Here is a 16,962-nt window from a genome sequence, read left to right on the forward strand (position 1 = left end):
AGGAAGCAGGTGGATAGGTATTTGTAGAGTGAAAGTGTTCCTAAAAAATCTCAGATAACTCCTTGCTTCCTGCCAGAGGCTGTTCTAGCCAGTTCTAAAGGCCTGTATCTGGATCTCTTGGCAGTTGTCAAAAGGGGAACAGTTTGTGTTACTTGTCATCAGCTTTTTACAGGAAATGGAGTTTGTCTTAGATCTACCAGCAAGCCCACTCTGGTCTTTGTCTCTCTTGCCTTGTGTGATGTTCTAAAATATGTTCACAAATTCTTTGACTCATTCTTCAAAAAGTAGAGCCTAATTCCTCTCCCCTCAAGTGTGGTCTTGTTTCTAATTGATAAATAATGTAAGGTGGAAGCGATAACACAAGACTTCTGAGAATTCATCATAAAAGGCATTGTGGCTTCCTCCTTGCTCACTGTTGGATCACTCACTGTAGAGAAAGCCAGCTGTCCTGTCATAAGGGCACCCTGCAGCCCTATGAAGAGGTCCATGTAGCAAGGAACTGAGGCCTCCCACCAATAGCCAGCATCAACTTGTCCACCATGTGAGCCATTCTGGAAGCAGATCCTTCAGCCCCAGTCAAGTCTTCAGATGCCTGTAGCCCAGCCAGTACCATGACTGCAGTCTCATGAGAGACTCTGAACCAGAACCAGTCCCCTAATTTGCTCCCAAGTTCTTTACCCATGGAAACTGCAAGGTAATAAATGTTTGTTGTTTTAAACTGCTTATTTTTAGGTTGACCTGTTATGTATTGATAGATACCTAATACACTTTCCTTGGTTGAACCCCTGATAGATACCTAATACACTTTCCTTGGTTGAGCCCCAGGTTAGGCATCTTTGCATCTTCACTTCCTCCTAAATAACTCCTTCTCATGCTCACTCACTCAAGGCTCCTAACAACGTTTCTAGTTTTCCCCATCACCTTTGAATATCTCATATTTAAGATAATATTTGTATCACAAACTCCCTTATGTCATGCCTTGCATTGATTTTTATATGATCAATGGTTTATTTTCCTCCAGTATCAAAGCTTTAAACAGTGCAGCATGTTGTTGGACATTTTCCTCATTCTTCACAGAAAAATTCCTGTAATTTTTGAGTAGTTTAAATGTATCACGTCTACTCTATATTCTCCTTCTGGACATTAAGAGCTTACAGACATGATTTCATTCGGATAAAGCCCGTCAGACAGGGAGTCTCATCTTCCTACTTTGTGGTCAGTGGTTAAGAAAGATGAGCAGCTACGTTATGTGCTATATGTTCAAATTTTGCATCAGTACCGCTCAACCCTGCCTATGTGTTAGAATCACCCGCAGAGCTTCATAAAGATTTAAATCAGAATCTCTGCTGGGATGGAGAGAGAAATCTACATTTTAAAAGGCTTCCATGTCTCCATTAAGCATTCAAGGTTGAGGTCCACTCCTTTGGATCATACCCAGCTTAGAATTCAGTCTTTCACTACCAGCTCTAAAGAAAGCAGGGTGCTAGTGCTTCTGCTACTATTTAGGTCTATCATCTTAGGAAAGTCACTTTACCTCTCTGGATAGCCATCTTCTAGAAGAGAGCAGTGGTTCTAAACCTTGGCTGTGGTGCCAGGGAGCTTTAAAAGCTTTATTCCTGAGTTCCACCCCCAGAGTTTCTAATGCAGCTGTTTCGGGGTGTGGTCTGGACCTCAGGATTTTAAGAAGCCCCCATATGCAGTCAAGGCTAAGAACTAGTAAACAGATCATTGCCAAGATCCTCTCTAATACTTTTTATTTTCAGTGCCTGTGATGTGGGTTGACATGATCCATAATATTAAAATATCTTACCCTCATAGGGAGGAGTTCTCAAGCCACATATTTGACTCTTGATGTATGTGGTGCATTTTTCATGAGTTATTTGAAGTTACTCAATAAATAGAAGGGTTGGAACTGGAAAGGGTTAACCTTGGAACACTTTCAGAGAAGTTGAGTTTTTATCAAAGTTGGGAAGCCAGGGAGGACAGTGGGAGGACTGAGAGGAGTGGCTCTTCTGACACCAGCTTTTGTGGATTGTGCATGAACATAGACAAAAGGCCAACTTACTCAGTTTTTCCAAAACTAGACATTGGCTATGATTTTTTTAAGGCTGTCCCCCCTAATGACCTTATTGTCTTGATACTGCACCAGGGCAACAAATAAAGTACATGTCATCTTTTATTTTTAGTCCTTAAATAGTGTGATGGAGGAAATGTTGTGCTTCCATTTCTAGAAGCAGGAATAGAAACAATCCTGTGGTTGCTTCACAAAGTGCCTAGTGTTGGTTTGAAAGCAGTAATGTCAGTAAGGGGTGCTTGTCGTAGGTGACCTCTAAAATGGCCCTGGTGAGCTCCGTATTCTGGTGTTCATGCCCCTTGTGTATCTCTCTTGAGTGTAGGCTGGACCGAGTCATATGCTTATAATCAAGAGCATACAGCAAAAGTGATCAGATGTCACTTCTGGGATTAGGTTATAAAAGACTTATAAAATATTCACACACTCTCTTTGATTCATCTCATGGACTAGCTCTGATGAAGCAAACTGGAGAGGCCAACATGGTAAGGAACTGAGATGTCCAGTCCACTGCCAGGGAGGACCCGAGGCTCTTAGTCTAGCAACACTTGAGGAAGTGAATCTTGCCGAGAACCACCTGAGTGAGTTTGGAAGTGAATTCTTCCTTATCAGTCCTTCAGATGAGACTTACATCTTGACCACAACCCTTTGAGAAACCCTGAAGCAGAGGGCTTAGTTAAGCTGTGCCCAGATCCCTCACCAACAGGAGCTATGGGATAACAAATGTGTGGTGTTTCAAGATGCTAAGTTTTTTTTTAAATTGAAGTATAATAAGTTTACAATGCTGTGTCAATTTCTGGTGTGCAGCATCATGTTACAGTCATACATATACACACGTATATTCCTTTTCATATTCTTTTTCATTAGAGGTTACTACAAGATATTGAATATAGTTCCCTGTGCTATACGGAAGGACCTTGTCGTTTATCTGTATTATATACAGTAGTGTGTATCTACAAATCTCGGACTCCCAATTTATCCCCTCCCCTCTCCCTCCCCCCATAACCTTAAATTTGTTTTCTACGCCTGTGAGTCTGTTTTTGTTTGGTAAGTGAGTTCATTTGTGTGAAGACACTAAATTTTATGATAATTTGTTAGACAGCAATAGATAATGAATACAGTGCTGATGATGAACTTGTCTGGAGGAAGTTTTTGGCTATGCTCCTTTTTGAGACTTGGAGCTCAGTGAAAGTGATGGTAACAGCTGAGTTTCAAGCAGGGTTCACCCCTACAGAGGTTGACTTCAGGGATCTCTGTGCTTGGATCCTCCATAGGATATCTGCAGTCTCTGAGAAAAACTACCAGCCTGCCTACAGATCCTGGAAATATGACTTGTCATTCCAAGGAGGAAAGTCAGGCATCTTTCCTCCTGGCATGAATGTTCATCTTGCTAAGTCTGTGACCAGGGGAGTGAATCTGCTGGTAAAGGAAGAATGGAAAGAAGGAAGTGGAATACAGGCTTGCTACGTATAAGCATGTGCTCGGCACTTGATCCAAACATTAGTCCTAAACGTGAGGTCAGTGTGGTTCTCCCATTTCACCCAGGACGACAGGCTCATGGCAGTTAGGTCACTTGTTAAGACCCCAACCTACACTTTTTTTTAGATTTTTTTTTCCACTACACTAAGCTATTTATAATTAATCATTGTGATGTGAATGGGTTATTCTCACCCATAATTACTGCTACACAAATAGAAAAATGACCTCCTGAACACACACCAATTTTTGCTGAGTTCTCCTCCTCCTCCTCATTGTCATCATCAGGTTCATCATTTCCGTGGAGAGACCGAGAAGCAATACAGCATGGTTTTTGACGTCTAGTTCTAACTTCAGTTGGAAATAGGTTTCGATGCCTTTGCCAGTGCATATTGATTGCGAGTGAGTGCTGGAACTCAGTGTAAAAAGAATCCTGGGGCCAAGTTTAGGCTCAGTTAGAAAAGAGTTGCAATCAGTTAGCGATTAGTTGGGAGTAGAGCAGACTGACAAGGATTATCGTTGTTTTCTCTAATGAATGTCAGCCCTGACATAGGGACCTAAGTAGGAGGATCAGTTCATCCTGGTTTGTCTGGAACTTTCCTGGTTTTAGCACTGAAAGCCCTGCATCTTGGCAAGCCCTCAATACCAAGCAAACTAGAACTGTTGGTCATCTTATACCAAAGTATCTTTCTGGAAGCCAGGTAGACCAGAAATTGGAGGTATTGTAGTGCCTTGCTACTCAAATGCGATCCCTGGGCCGGCAGGATTAGTATCCCTTGGCAACTTATTTGCAATGCAGAATCTCAGGCTCCACCCTAGACCTATGGAAGCTGGAAGCCTAATCTGCCCTTCTACAAGATCCCCGGGGAAGCGTGCCCAGGAAAGTGTGAGCGGCTGCCTTGGGGCCGTGGGCCCTGCTGGAGGACCACTACTTACAGATGAGTGGCTCCCGGCCCTTGTCAGATGAAACACACAAGATCAGTCACAGTACACATGTGACACAGTCTCAGGAACACATCCCATGCTCTACAGACATGCACACCCCTCCCATTCGAGAATCACCTGAAAATGAGAGAAGGGAGAGTGAGGCTCATACACAGCTCCCTAGAAACTGCTCGGACTGATGCTGCAGTGACAGCAGTGGAGGCGGGGCTGCTGCAGGGGCAGCTGCTGCCTGAAACTGCTGCTCCGAAAGCAAAAGCGAGCAATTCTGCAGAGGACGACGGGAGACTCATTTGTCCTCTCTTGCTCCATGTTCATCCTTTGGTCATGTGGCCGGTGATGTTCTGTCCTAGGATCCCTTTCTAGATGCTGTGGGTGGGGCTGGGGGTGGCGGGGTGTTGCTGCAAAACCAGCCTCTGTACCCCCAAAACCGGATTGAGACTCAGAGGCAGAGTCTTGGGGAGATCCGAAAAGAACAGCTTTATTGGTTTGCCAGGCAAAGAAGAGTCACAGCTGGCTCGTGCCTTAGGGGCTGTGAATCCATCTTGGGGTTGGGGTCTTGAGGTTTTATAGAAAAACTGGGTGGAACAGAAAAGGTGATAACAATCAGGGCACTTTACAGGGTGTTAACATTCCTCTTAACCTTGATGATCTTGCTGGCCTAAGGGAGGTACTCCGGAGGGTTTGTTCTTCTGAGATCACCGGCCCATTACCTCCTTCCTGGGGCATAGCCTCTGGGTTAAAGCTGTTCTTGGTGGCGGTTGTTTAGAAGCCAGTTAGTTTGCTTCCTACTCCTTCAGAGGTGGGGTTTGTAGAGAAGCCTTGAGGTTCTCTCAACCTGTGATTCTCAAACTTGAGCAAACCTCAGAATCACCTGGAGGGCTTGTGAGAGCAGTTTGGTGGTCTTACTTCCAGAGTTCCTGTTCTGTAAGTCAGACATGGGACATGAATGTTTGCTTTTCTTGCAAGTTCCTGAGAGTCCCTTGCTGTTCACAGAGTGTGGTTTCCGGGCCAGCAGTATCAGCATCACCTGGGAGTTTGTTCAAAATGCAAACTCTGACAGATTCTCAGGCCTATTGCAGACCTCCATCTGCTTAAAAAATTTTTGTTTGTTTGTTTGTTTTGGAGGGGGAGGTAATTAAGTTTGTTTGTTTGTTTATTTTTAAATGGAGGTACTGGGGATTGAACCCAGGACTTTGTGCATGCTAAGTGTGCACTCTACCACTGAGATCTACCCTCCCCCCTGAATTTGCATTTTAATATGATCCCAAGTGATAGGTGAACTGTGGCCCCGCAGACCATGAACTGTGGGTAGCAAGTGTCAGATGGCCACGAGAAGTCGTTTTTCTTGTTCCAGACTTGTTGGAGGTGATGGCAGTTTTTCGATCTGTCTCTGCCCTCTTTGAGTGTCTGGTTGGTTCACCATCCTGCCTGTCATCCCCAGCCTCCTCTAGGTTGTCCCCTGCCTCACTGTGAGCTGTCTTCCTTTGAATACACCGCTGTGTATCCCTGAAAGGAAATACTACTTGACTCTGCTCTGAAATATTAGTTTTCAAAATTCTAAAGAGGGTGAATGCTTAAATATCTACCCAGCTTCCTGCTTCTCTGCAGGCAGGTGGTGACCTGTGCACTCCCTCAACTCCCTGCCTGCGCGAGCTCTGACCCCTCACTTCCCCCTCAAGGTCTTCTAGCAAATATGCGGAAGACCGAAACACTACTTCTGCATGGCACTGTTACAGGAAGGCTCCAGATTTATATTTAAATACCCAGAAAAATGATGGCAGTGATGTGCATGTGCTAGGTACGGTTTTGTCTGCAAAAGATTATGGAAGTAATATAACAATGCAAAAAGTTGGGAAAATAGAATAGAGCATATTCACTCAATATCCCACTACCCTAAAATATAGTTACATTTACATATATTTTCTTCATCTGTTGAAAACTGTATGTGATAGATAGAATAATGGCCCCTCAGTGATGTCTGTATCCTAATCACCTGAACCTGGTAATTTGTTAGGTTCCATGAAAACTTGGAAATTAACAGATTGAGGATTGAACAGTGGTTGCTTATTGCAGACCTTAAATAGGGAGATTATCCTGGATTATCTGGGTGGGCCCAGTGCCATCGCAAGGGTCCTTAAAAGTGGAAGAGAGAGACAGAAGACGGTTTAGAGGGAAATGTGACTGTGGAAGCGTGATGTGATATGAGGACTTTGAAGATTGAGGGAAGGGCCGCCGACCAAGGAATGTGGGCGCCCTCTAGAGGTTGCAGAAGGCAAGGAAATGGATTCTCCAGTACAGTTTACAGAATAGGATGAAGCCTTGAGGACACCTTGATTTTAAGAATAAGACTTATGTCGAACTTCTAACCTCCACAATTGTAGGATAATACATATGTGTTACTATAAGCAGCTAAATTGTGATGATTTGTTACAGCAACAATAGAAAAGTAATGCACCATATTTTTCATAGTTACATAGTTACATCATGCCTAAATATTTTTTTAATGTTGCTATAGTTTTTATAATTATTCAAGTGGTCATTTATCATTCCACAGAGCTGAAGTACTGTCATTCTTTAACTGTACCCTCATTTGAACTTTAGATGTGAGAAGAGCTTTCTGTATTTTCCTTTTTTAAGTTTCATTATCTTCGAAGGATATTCTAGAAGAAATTAAATATTTTCTGTATTTAGCTTTAAAAAAACTCTTAAATCCACTTGAAATTTGACTTCATATGTGACACAAGATAAGAGTACCTGATTTTCCTAATTTTATTATTTTCTTTTCTATTGTTTTATAATGGTTTATTTATTAAATATTCAAATATATATATTATATATATATATATAATATATATAAGCTCCTTTTTTTGGCTACCGATTCTCTTGTACTGACTGGTTTGTTTTCTTGAGCCAATATTGCACTGTTTGAATTCTTGTTACTTTTCACATGTAAATTCCTGTGAGAACTAGTTTTCTCCCTTATTACACTTTTTAAAAATAGTACATACTTAAAAATTATTTTTAATTAAAAAAATTTTAAATTGAAATATAGTCAGTTTTATTTTTTAATTTTTTTTATTGAGGTGTAATCGATAAATGCCTTTATATTAGTGTCAGGTCTTATTACACTTTAAATTTTTTAATTGATTTTTTTCAGGTGAATTTGAATTTATTGTTTCTAGCGTCTAGAAAAATCCCATTGAGAGTATCTGGTGTCCACTGCTTTGGAAAAGACCTTCAAAACGCTTACCCTACAGCCACAGCCCTCAATCATGTGACCCCCTCTTCTTCCCTATTTCCATTTTTCACAAACTTCAATTATAGTTAGGCCATTTCTTTTGTATCTTCCTTGTGGATCATTTTGCATTTTATGGATCTTTGTGCATTCTTTTCTCAGTCCAGCTTGCAATTCTCACAGTGAAATTATCTGTGATTTGTCTTATGAGCTTTTCCCAACAGTCCTGGGCTTGAATCTCAGCTCTGTTTCTTACTAGCTGCTTGGCCTGGAATGAGTCACACATCCTCCTTGAGCGTCAGTTTCCTCTTTAAAATGAGGTCCACAGCATCTTCCTTGCAGAGTTGTCAATTGGATTATAGCTCATGTATACAAAGAATCTAGTGAGATCCCTGGCACTTAGTAGACAATCAATGAATGTCACAATTCATCTCATGAATTTGTTATCTACCCTCACTAAATCATAAATTTCTTTAAAAGTAAGGACAGTTTATTGTTCTTATGTGTATAGCCCATGGAACCTAGGATGTAACAGGTGCTTAATAAACTTTTACTATTTCAATTTCCTCCTCCCTCTCGCTGTCTTATTAAAATCTCTTTCATTCTCCAAGGCTCCTGCCGCAGCCCCAACTCATTTATGACTCACCCTCACCGCCTTCCCCACACTTCAGCTAGGTGGGTGAGTGCAGTTGAATGATGGAAATGGAGGACAAGGGAGAAAAACAGGGGTTCAGAGGTGGTCCATTAGATCCCTTCTAGCTCTAACTTTTTATGTAATTTTGGGATTTTATGGGGAGGGAGTTATTACTGAGTTCTTGTTAATGTGCCCACAAGTTTCCACATATGCTAGAGCTTCTTTTCAGGCCATTTAAACCTCAGCTCTAAATGAGGAAATATTTGCAAAAGACACATCTGATAAAGGACTGTTATCTAAAATATCAAAGAACTCTTAAAACTCAAAAATCAGAAAATAAACAACTCTATTTAAAAATGGGCTGAAGACTAACAGACATTTCACCAAGGAATATGTACAGGTGGCAAATAAGCATATGAAAAGATGAGCCACATCATCTATCATAAGGGAAATGGAAATTAAAACAAAAATGAGATACCACTGCATACCTGTTAGAATGGCCAAAATCCGGAACACTGACAGCACCAAACGCTGACCAGATGTGGAGTAACAGGAGCTCTCATTCACTGCTGGTGAGAATGCAATGGTACAGCCGCTTAGAAAGACAGTTTGGTGGTTTCTTATCCAGATGAACTGAAGACTTGTGTTTGCACAAAAACCTGTACACAGGTGTTTATAGCAGCTTTATTCATAATTACCAAAACTTGGAAGCAACCAAGACGTCCTTCGTTAGGTGAATGGGTGAATAAACAGTGGTCCATCCAGACAGTAGGATATTCAACACTAAAAAGAAATGAGCTATCCAGTCATGAAAAGCCATGGAGACACTTTAAATGCATATTGCTAAGTGATAGAATTCAGTCTGAAATGGCTATATAAAATATATAATTCCAACAGATGACATTCTGGAAAGGCAAAACTATGGAGACATTGCAAAGATCAGTAGTTGCCAAGAGTTGAGGGAAGGGAGGGATGAATAGGCAGAGCACAGAAGACTTTGAGGACAGTGAAAATACTCTGTATGACACTGTGATGATGGATACATATCATTATACATTCATCCAAACCCACAGAATTTACAACACCAAGAGTGAATCCTAATGTAAACTATGGACTCTGGGTAATGATGGTATGTCCACGTCAGTTCATCAGTTGTAACAAATGTATTGCTTTAGTGGGGCTGTTGATCAGGGGAGAGGCTATGCAGGTATAGGGTAGCAAGTAAATACAACTTGAAGCTGCTCTAAAAACTAAGTCTTTTAAAACAAACCCAAAACTCAACCCAACCCTCACCATATTATACTCATTTTTCAGACAAGCAAATGTAGAAACAGAGAGGTTAAGTGGCAGAACCAGGACTTTCATCTCCATTTCTTTGCCTCCAAAGCCCATGGTCTTTCTACTCTATCACGCTGGACGATGCTGACGGTGTCCTGCCCATGACCTCTTGTTTCTCACCATTCCCATACATGCCTTCAGCTTCCTTCCAGGAACCCCTGTGCTTCTACACCTTCTCAGCCGGCAGAAATGTGCTTGGCCCATTAGCCAGATAGACCAGAAGGACCAGGAGTCTGTGTGCCAGGGAGCAGCCCTTGATAATGATGGGTGGTATTGGTGGAGAGCTGTTCCCGCCTCCTCACCTACTAAGAGAGACCATGGGGCTGTGAACTGGTGAACCGTGGTGATGGCCTTGGCTGAGATCAAGGGCCCGACCTGTCTGTGATAAGTTAGGTGCAGAACTTCAGAGTGAGCACTGAGAAGCTATTAAAACAATTAGACCACGATGTGATGTCTTTTGATTCTGATAATTAAAAGACTTGCATTTTTGATGCCTGTCATTTACATTTCATTTTTCTGGTGATTCATTTTTGTTGTATTGACAAAAATCTTGTTTTGCAATGGAGTGGACATTTTGAAAAAATTAGTTCTTTACCCTGGGAGTTTGAGAAACACTATTCTATAGCAAGGGATTGACAAACTACAGCTCTCGGGCTGGTGCCTGGTTTTGTAAGTAATGTTTCATGGGAACACAGCCATTCCCATTCATTTACATAGTATCTCTGGCTGCGTTTTTTTCTACCATGACAGAATTTAGTCATTGTGACAGGCACTGTCTGACTCCGAAAGCCTAAAATATTTACTCCCTGCCCTTTACAGGAAAAGTTGGCTGTCCTCTGTTCTACTGTGTCTCCACTGGTTCCCCAGCTGGATGGAGCTATAGTGGCCGCCAGTGCTAACTTGCTTGTTAACACACCTTCGAGTGCCTTCTTTCTGTCTCCTGTCTTTTTCTCACTCCCTGCCAGTGTTTCCTAGATGTCCTCCCAAATAAACGACTTATACTTACATTCTTGACCCAAGGTGAACTTCTGGGGGAACCCAGAATGCACACATCATGCCCTCGTTTGTCCTAATTCTAGGCCAGATTTACTGGCAGAGTAGGGACTGCTTACTAGCAGTGTCAACCTCAGCACATCAATTAAGCTATCAGCCCTGTCTCTTCTGCCGCGCTGTGTGAAACTTCTTTGTCGGCGTGCATTTTTCACATTCATTTACTCTATCTTATCAAGCGGCACCTCTGCACCAGGGATGCTGGAGGAAAGGATAAAGGGGGAGGGGGAGAAAAAATCCCATCTTGCCCTACATAGGGATGCGCTTGGGGCCAATCCTGAGATGTCCGTGCACCTGAGTCTAGGCTAGACATTCTCAGCCTCACAGGACGTGGCAAGTCATCGCCCACCCCCACGTTATCGCTACTGCTTTCATCTGTCTCTGTCTGCCTCTCCTAATTACTTAGGTCACTTCAGACCTTAATTCTGTCTTCTAAAGTGTAACACTGCCATAATTAGGCCGTATGTTAATTAGCCAGGTGACGTCTTGTCACTCGTGAGAGATGTGGCTCATCCCAGAAAGTACCATGGAAAGGGCAGTTCAGCTGGAAGAGGAAGTCTAAGGAGGCTGGAAGTGACTCTCCGCTCAGCCACAACTACCTAGAGAGCAGGAGGAAATGGCAGGGTATAAGAGGGGAAAAGGATGGGGTCACACAAAGAAAAAGGGCTAGAGTTGACCTCTTTTCCACTCCAGGAATGAGATGTGAGCCAGAAGGCAAGCCTGAGGCTGAGAAGCCACCAGGGATGGCAGAATCTCCTGAAGGACTGGAGGTGGCCAGGGCTGAGGCCAAGGCCCCGATGGAGGCCACAGGCAAGGTGAGTGTCAGGCATGCTCCCCTCTCTTATCTCTGGAAACCTGTGGGGATGCTCATGAAAAATCACACTGGTCTCTGCCTCTCTGGTCACACTTAGTGACCTCCAGATAATCTGAAAGAGTGCAGTTCTGGGAGTCTGGGGACTATTTCTACATATTCTCCAGGAACTTACTGTTGATTTCCCTGTTTTCTGGTAACTAAACTTATTTTCTGGCATTCTTGGGATTAGAAGGTTGGAAAATGGATTGTGCAGGTCATGATGATTTCCCATTTCAGACAGTGTCACCTTTCTCACTCAGGGGACAAGTTTCCAGGAAACTAATTACTCGGGGAATTCATGATTCATGCAATGACATGTGAGTTATGAAGATATTAACCTCCCTCCAGTTTGCTGTCAAAACATAATGTGATGGGAACTTGTTCTGTCATCACCCAACTAATGTATGAAAAGGACTAGGATATTTAAGTTTTATTTGCCTGGATTTCAGAGAAAGGCATTTGACACAAAATCTCCTATAGCATACCAAAGGGGAAATTTTGAGGGGTAAAGTCTGTGGTAATAATAATATTAATAAGTATTATTATTTTTGCTAATATTTGTTGAGTTCCTCCTACTATAATCCGAACCATTACAGGCATTGCTTCTAGTACTCCTAACAATCCTTCAAGGAAAGTAATATTATCTCCATTTAATGTGAATCTCACAGACATTGGATCATACTCAAAGATCACCCTGCCAGCTGAGACAAAACTGAAATCCATGTTTTGTTTTGTTTTTTAAACTCTAAAATTTAAGCTCTCGTCAGTGTACTGGGGTCACTAAACTTGTCCTGTAAAGGGCCAGATGTTTTCAGCTTTGCAAGTCATACAGAGAATGTTGCAACTTCTCAATTCAGCTATTGTAGCACAAAGGCAGCCAGAGACAGTATGTTAATGAATGAGTGTATCTGTGTCCCAATAAAACTTTACTCACTAAGATTTGTTTACTATGATTTTCACATGTCATAAAATATTATTGTTCTTTGCAACCCCCCCCCCAATTATTCATGGGTCATACAAAAACGTGGCAGCCCAGGTTTAGCCCATGGGCTGGGGTCTGCTGAACCCTGCACTACACAAAACTGTCTGACATTGACTTATGAAAATAATGAAGTGAATGCAACTGAGCTAAGTCAGTTCCGGGAAAGTTTATTGGTCCCAAAGCTGCAGGAAACAGTGGTTCTCATTCTGGCTCTACCATCAAGTTAAATGTGTAGATTTAGGTACATCTCAAAAATCCTGGCTCTTGCTCTCTTCATCTCCCAAATGAGATCCCTCACAGCTCCACTGTTCTTTGATTTTAATCAGAGTGTGCCTGCAGAATCAGAGTTTGGATCTAAGATGACTACTTGCATGGTACCATCGTCAATACGGGGAAGACTAGGGGAGAAGCAGGTTGTGGATGAGAGCAAGTTTGGTTGTGAACAAGTGAAGTTTGAGGCACCTACAAGCTATAGGTAGAGAGAGTTACATATAAGAACTTGGAGGTGGGGGGGGAAGACAGGACTAGAGATTGAAATTTGGGAGTTATCATCAGCATGTAGACTGAATCTGTGTATAGCGTGGCATTAAGCAAGATCTTTCAGGGCTAGATTTTATAACCTTGGCACTATTGACAGTTGGGGTGGGATCATTCTTTTTTCTGGGGGCTGTCCTGTCCGACACTACACTGTAGGGTACTGAGCAGCATTCCTGGCCTCTACCCACTAAATGCCATTAGCACACCTCCCACCCCACCGCCAGCTGTGGCAACCAAAAGTATCTACAGACAATGCCCAGTGTCCCCTGGAGTGAAAATCAGCCTTGGTAGAGAATCATGTTTTAGGGAAAAGCCTGTGGATGGTCCCCAAGGTCTCTGGCTTTGGAGGTCAGAAACAGGAGAGGGAAGTGGGAAAAGAGACTGAGAAGGAATGGCCAGTGAAATAGGAGAAGACTCCTCAGTGAGGTCCCAGCTGTTTAGTCTGGACTTGGTTTAATAGTTGATGAAAGGCAGAGGTGGAGGTCAGACATGAAGTAATGGCCCACTAAACAGACACAGACTCGCAGACATAGTAAACAATTTTACGGTTACCGGGGGGAAGGGGGTGGGAAGGGATTAATTTGGGAGTTGCAGATTTGCAAATGTTAACCACTATATATAAAAAGAGATAAAAAACAAATTTCTTCCATATAGCACAGGGAACTATATTCAATACCTTGTAATACCTTTAATGAAAAAGAATATGAAAATGAATATATGTATGTATGTGCATGACTGGGACATTGTGCTGTACACCAGAAATTGACACATTGTAACTGACTATACTTCAATTAAAAAAAAAGGTAATGGCCCATAGCTCAGTGCTGAGCCCCAGCAAGCTCCACCATATTTCCTTTATGGGACCCCCAGTGGTGGTAGAAGGAACAGGAGTACATGAAGCTGAGGCCACAGATAACTGCATGGAGCCTGAAGATTGTGCAATGGACAGAGTATTTTCTAGTAAGGAATGGTGATTAAATAGGAGGTTAAAAGTAACATTTAGAAACCATGCATAGAGACCTCTACCGGTTTCTTTTTCTTTCTCATTTTATTTTTAGAATAATCCTCAAAGAATAAAAACACTGTTGTCTGGGTGCAGGAGAAAAACAAGAACAGAAATAGAGTTGCTATGATTTTGAGGAAAAGCAAAAGTGACTTAAGACCTGGAGCTTTTGCCATCCTGAGCTGCAGAATGGACCCTCTTTGTTTTGTGATCTCTTCACTCACTTTATGCCCAATGGTAGTTAAAAAAAAAAAAAAAGGAACAGATTGTGTGAACTTTCTCATTATACATTTGAAAATCGAAGAGCTCTGACTTAATGAAGGCCCAAAGTGAAGGTTAAAAAAATAAATCCCTCATATTGAAATTAATGTCATTAGACAAGAGTGCCTGTTAGCTACGTGCCTGTTACTAAAGACCAAAAAGAGGGGAAATGTCTGCTTTTTTCTTTTTGTTTGTCTTCTTTCTCCAAAATGAAGATAATAAATTTACCTCCTAAAGTTATTAGATAAAAGTGCCTAACAGTACCTAGTGCATAGTTGGACTTCCATAAATGTTTAAATACAATAACAATGTGTATCCTGGTTGTGGTGCTGGTTACACATGTCTAAACATGAAATAAAATTCCGTAAAACTAGACACGGCACTCTCAGCCCCCTAAAAGTGCAGCAAAAAGTGAATTCCAAATACAATTATTAGTTGAGTTAACAGTATTGTATCAAAGTCAGTTTGCTGATTTTGGCCATGTACTATAAGGTACGTAAGATGTTGTCATTTGGAGAAGCTGGGTGGAAGGTACGCAGAATCCTACATTATTTTTGTAACTTCTTATGAGTTGTAACCTATTTCAAGTAAAAAGGTATTAAAAAGAAACAAACGTGTTGAAATAGACTGAAAAGACTTCGTGTTCATGATTCTTGGGTCTCTCAGGATCATTGGGGTTTATGGTCAAATTTACCTTGTAGATTTATTTTTATTTTGATGGAGACTCATATCATGAGTAAGCCCAATTACCAGGTTTTATTTATACATGACAAAACAGAATCTAATCAGTGTATGTTTAGGCTAATGTAGTAGGTTATAATCCAGATCATGAATGTAAATTGATCTTAACTATGCAGTCACAAAGCCTAATGGTAGGTGAAAGCCTGAAATTAAACAGGATTACCATTCATCTTTAGTTTTGGCATATTTTATTTTTGGATAGTGCAGAATTCATCAAAATTTGCCAGAGATTGAAATCTTCACACAGCACATCCTTAAATTCCCTGGGAAGTATAAAATAGAGGTGGCTTGCCTACTTTTCTGGTGAGAATTTCTACTTCAGCAGACTTTGGGGAGGGCAAGCCTCCCCTATCTTGCTGATATGCCTAAGATGTGATCTATTTATATTACAAACCATATGCAGAGCCTGGCAAGCCTTTCTATAAATGAGTTCATCGGCTCTGCCCTAAAATAGGAGGCTGGGAGAGGGGCACCAAAGACATTAGGGACCTTTCACAATCATTATGCTGCTTGAACTGGAAGGATGAACAAAATCTATGAGTTCTGATAGGAAGGATAAATAATAAATACCTGTCAAGGAGAACAAGATCCTCTCTTTGCTCTTCTTTGCAGGTCGTCAAAGTCAAGTTCTTAAGACTTGAGTACTTTTTAATGAGTTTTTCTTTTTTGTGTAGTGTACAAATTGCAAGTACAGATAATTTCAGATTTGTCTTACTGATGGGCCTCCTTCAAAGTGTGATGAGTTTTATCTAGAGCTTCATTCAAAGTAACCAGTATTTTTAGAACATTTATCCAGTGTTAAGTAATTAGATTTGTCTGTAAGGAAATAGAGAAGAGTAGTTGCTGACCTCAAAAGATCCCAGACAAGTAGGAAAAGATGAGAAAACAAAGGAGGGTATTACAAAATGACCCACACAGCAAGAATAGTCACACACAAGGTTCAGAGAACCATATACGGTGGAGGTCAGTAACTATTTATGACAGCGGGGCTTAAACTGGGGCTAAAAAAAAGATATATTCTTGGGGTGTGTTGAGTTACTACAAGAATTTAAAATTTTTGTGTTTTCATTTAGATGGAAATTATATGTTTACATATATACACATACATACATATTTTTCCAGTTATTTGGATGAGTGTAACCTAAAAACAGTTTTTTATTATAGTAAGAACACTTAACATGAGATCTACCCTTTAAAAAAATTTTTTTAATGGAGGTACTGGGAATTGAACCCAGGACCTCATGCATGCTAAGCATAAGCTGTACCACTGAGCTATACCCAACACCTCCTTAACAAATTTTTCAGTTCACAATACAGTGTTGTTAACTATGGGCACAGTGTTGTACAACAGATCTCTAGGAGTTATTCATCTTGTGTAATTGAAACGTTTTATCCATTGAGTAGCATCTCCCCCTTTTCCTGCTTCCCTCGGCCCCTGGCAATCACCATTTTACTTTCTGCGTCTATGAATTTGACTACTCTAAGTTCCTCCTGTAAGTGGAATCATGTAATATTTGTGTTTTTGTGCTTGGCTTATTGCACTTAGCATAATGTCCTCCAGGTTCATTCATGGGGTCAAATTTTATAGGATTTCCTTAATTTTTTAAGGCTGAATAATATTCCATTATATGTATATGCAGCATTTTCCTTACCCACTCATTGTCTAGGGATATTTAGATTGTTAGTTATTGTGAGTGGGATGAGACTCTATCTTATTGAATACTCATGGCCACATGGTTTTACTGCATTTGCATCTATATACTGTTCAGACGAGTGTTTTGCTTTAGTTTGAAACTGGACAAGAAAACCAAGTCATTCCAGAGTACAGGCAGTTGG

At 41.3% G+C, this 16,962-nt stretch overlaps 1 long non-coding RNA gene across 2 annotated transcripts in view; it reads left to right on the plus strand.

The window, feature by feature from the left end:
* LOC123620023 (uncharacterized) overlaps nucleotides 1–16,962 on the plus strand; it is an 83,893-nt gene that overhangs the window by 24,797 nt on the left and 42,134 nt on the right. Inside the window, exon 3 of one of the 2 annotated variants that reach the window (XR_006728731.2) lies at nucleotides 11,443–11,564. The exons of the other annotated variant lie outside the window; for it this stretch is intronic. This is a non-coding gene — a long non-coding RNA (uncharacterized LOC123620023). The remainder of the gene's footprint in view (nucleotides 1–11,442; nucleotides 11,565–16,962) is intronic. 2 annotated transcript variants of the gene reach the window in all.

This window comes from Camelus bactrianus, chromosome X, assembly GCF_048773025.1.
Source record: "Camelus bactrianus isolate YW-2024 breed Bactrian camel chromosome X, ASM4877302v1, whole genome shotgun sequence".
In the NCBI taxonomy this organism is placed as follows: domain Eukaryota; kingdom Metazoa; phylum Chordata; class Mammalia; order Artiodactyla; family Camelidae; genus Camelus; species Camelus bactrianus.